The following is a 3,827-nucleotide window of genomic DNA, read 5'->3' as shown; positions in this document are numbered from 1 at the left end:
TGAAGTAAAAAGTTCTGAGCGTTTTCCGCTAGATGTCTTTAGTGAGCCATATCTCACGATGTATACATCGCATCGGGTCATACTATACGGCGATTTAAAGGTGACATTACGCTTCAAAAAAAGTTCTGTGACAGTTTTGTGTTTGGTCAAGCCAGTTGTGTGTTACAGCGTTCCAAAATGGAGGTAAAAAAAGAGAAAATTCGATACATTCTTCAGTATCACTACGACCAAGGTGAAAAGGCGGAGCAGGCGGCCAAAAAATTTGTGCTGTTTATGGACCTAATACAGTATCTAATGCAACAGCAAAGCGGTGGTTCCAATGATATATACAAATATATATATATATATATATATATATATATATATATATATATATAAACAGTAGATTTTTTCTTTTAAAAATATTTCTTCGAAAACCGAGACCGAACACCGCATATCCATAGCTGTCCAGACCTGCTTTCGCCTCTCTCTCTCTCTCTCTCTCTCTCTCTCTCTCTCTCTCTCTTTCTATTTCTCTCTCTCGCTCTTCTAACTTTCAGGAAATATCTTTTCGTCATAATTTTCAGGTAACCTCTCCCCCTCAACTTTTCTCGACGTAAGCGACGATGCGGGGAGCGCTGTGGAAAGAACCAATCCCCGCGAATAACCATAGCTGACCACTAGACAAACCAATAGATCTTCCTTCTCACGCCGAGACATATGACGACTACCCTCTCCCACTAGCTCCACACCTTCGCCTAACGTTCAGTAAATCCCTTTTCGCCTAAATTTTCCAGGTCATACTTAGCATTCACATATTCTTGACGTAGGTGACGAGGCGGGGGAGAACCTCAGGTTAAAACCAATCCCCGTGAATATCTATAGCTGACCAGTAAACGAACCAATAGCATAAATTACTCTCGCCCTTATACGTCAGCAACCGACGACTACCTCCTACCCCTAGCTCCTCCATCGTCGCCTACTCCTTCTCGACTCACTCATCAGTCGAAACTCGGAACTTCCAGACAACGCTCATGCCGCAAGAGACGAAGTTTATACGCCGTAAGAAACGATGCAATAAAAAGAAATAAAATAATATACATAAATCACCCTGAATAATTCCACCTGATTTATAGTGAGGGCGACACATCGACCGCCCCCACTCCCAATATTAATAATTTTTATTCCACATTTTACCCTCCTCCACCATACCTGCAAAATTCCCCCCATCATTCCATTTTGGGACCCTCCCACACTCTCGACTCACCCTAATCTGACCTCCTGGTCCCCCTTCCTCCACCCCTGACACACTGGCGCCAACTTTTACCCTCACCACCGAAAAATAGGCCACGCCCTATCTCACGGAAGCTGTACATATACTACTGCTGTGACTGCGAGCCCTGTTCTCGCTGCTGTTATCGCCGACAATGTTACCGATGATATTATTATTGCTCAAAGCTAAATCTATATTAGTCTTTTTACTTTCACGAGTGCAATTAGCTTTCTTTGGCAGTGATGATGCTTGAGCTGGTGTTGTGGATGCCTCAGCCGCAGGTGTCACACTTGATGATTTTCGCGTGTACGAGCTGGAGATACCTTGGGTTGGCGTCACGGCGATGTTTCTATTACCGGTAGTATAGTCCAATGCGTTCCCCGTAACGTTACCGATCATATTTCCCATCGTGTTGCGAACGCCATTAATGCTGCTAGTGTTGATAGCGGAATTACTAACAATCGTACTACTGGCTATTGTGGGTAATGTGGTATTATTTGTTCTGGTATATTGTTACCTGTTCTCCACCAAGCTAACGTAGTTTTTGCGTGACATTATATGTTTCAGAGTGGGCCATATTGTATATGTATTGGACTGGGCACTAGAAATCATCGGTGCAAACAAAGCAGCAGCATAATCTGAATTGTAATTGTGGCCTATGAAACTACCAGCCGAACTAGTTGATGGGCCTGGCAATATAGTCTGCGGAATGTTCTGCCGACTGGTACGATCTATTTTCGCCTTTTTTACCACCGGAGCGTCTTCGTCTGGTATAGCAGGTGATTGTCAACTGTTGCTTGAATACCGACTGCCAACAGATTGTCGGCCATTTGCCGACATTGAGCGACCGATGTTCACTGGCGAGTGTCGCGGACCCATCTCAATTGCTATATTGTTGCACTGGCTGTGAATTTTGTGTTCTGATTTGCACCATCCGCGCAATGTCGACTTCGCGACTCCGATATCTCGAGCAACAGAGGCTTTACTCTCGCCACCGTGGATGCGATCAATGGCGCTTACATTTTCCGCCAGCAAAAAAATCTTAATGTGACGCTTCTCTAGGCGTGATTGGCCGTTCCTCGGCGCCGCTGCCATCACCTGCATGGTGGTGCGGCTTCCCTCATCCATGATGAGGCGAGTGTTGTCAGTCGGCTGGTCATTAGTTACGTTCTCGTCGATGTGTGTCCTGTCGTTTATTGTACGGTGGTCACGTGCCCATGATCTGCTACAATCACGACCGTGATCCATAGGGGATTGCATCGTGAAATCCAGTTTGAACGGATAACGATCCATTTTGAATTACTACGATCTTTCCGTGCGTTCTGGGTAAACCTTTCTTCACTTTCGCGCAAGTTCACACTCACGTGGCCGCTCTTCTTCCTGTTCCTCCTTTTCCTCCTTTTCCTCCTTGCTAGGTGCGATTTGCCGCTCTCTACGTCGATCGATTAACGTTTCTAAATCGCACTATTCACCAACCGACTACCACTACCGATCTCATCTGCCTGCAAACATGCGAGGAATTTCAATTGTAGCTACGCTATAGATAGATGGAATGAGAGAGTAGCCGAGAGAGAAAGGCGAGAAATAACAATGAAGACGACGAGTACGACGTCGAAGATGCGCGAACGAAGCCGTGTGGCGCGCTCACACGCCGTAACTCGCGTCGCGAAATCGCGTACGTTCCGCGAAAGGCAATTCGGTGAACAATGAGATGAAACTGGAGAGTGAACAAGACATTGGAGATAAAGAGAGCGAGAGAGAATCAACCGATAAGAAAACAGCAGAGGCCTGGATCTCGCCTCCTCACCCGGATACGATGACAAGACGACACCGCCGCACGTCGTCGGTTTCGGCGTGATACGACGAGAGAGAAAGAAAGATACGTACGCCGCAACATTGGCGCGGCGTATGGTGCCGATTCGTATCTCGCGCAGCAGTAAATATTGCCGTGTGTAAACGTGGTTACGTTGCCGTCACCGCCGCCGCAGCTAGTCGGGGGAGAAGTCGGTCCATGAGGAATAGCGTGCTCTGCCGGGGGTGGTAGATATAGGCTAAAGCGCGATAGACGGTTCGACACAAATGGAGACGGAAATAAGGTACACACGTTCCGACAAGCGAGAGGTCGCGATACCGGCCGAAGATCAGTTTTCGCTGTTGCATTATTCGTTACTGTTCTCTCTCGTCGAGCGCGGTACTTGCTTCATGTAACGTCGTTCTCGTCGTCGTGTTGCAACGTCAACATCATTGCCGTCTCTGTCGTTGTTAGAATTTGTGAAGTGGACGAATATAAAAGCACGCAAATACACACTCTTTATGCTCTGCGTCTCTTCTCTCTCGTTTTCTTTCGCACCGTGAGCTTGTAACGAGCCGTTCGCGAAACAAATAGAAATAGAAATAGAACGAGAACCGGATAACGATAATCAAACGACTCGTCACGAAACCGAACGCGACAAACCGATGTAAACATCACCGACCGACCGCAAAGATCACAACATAATAGCATGTTAAAAGAAGTATAAAAGACCGCACGAAAAGCTCAGCGAAAGCAGTCTTTCGAGGCACTCCGCTGAACAGA

General features: G+C 46.7%; 1 pseudogene; it reads right to left on the bottom strand.

Annotated features, from left to right (window-relative positions):
• Positions 1-1,333: 1,333 nt before the first annotated feature.
• LOC116853416 lies at positions 1,334-2,545 on the bottom strand (annotated as a pseudogene).
• Positions 2,546-3,827: the final 1,282 nt, after the last annotated feature.

Source organism: Odontomachus brunneus, unplaced genomic scaffold (assembly GCF_010583005.1).
Source record: "Odontomachus brunneus isolate Ranch 3 - 2012 unplaced genomic scaffold, Obru_v1 Obru_scaffold_319, whole genome shotgun sequence".
NCBI lineage: Eukaryota > Metazoa > Arthropoda > Insecta > Hymenoptera > Formicidae > Odontomachus > Odontomachus brunneus.
Note: the sequence above shows the minus strand (reverse complement) of the source record. Positions and strands in the feature narration are given on the sequence as shown.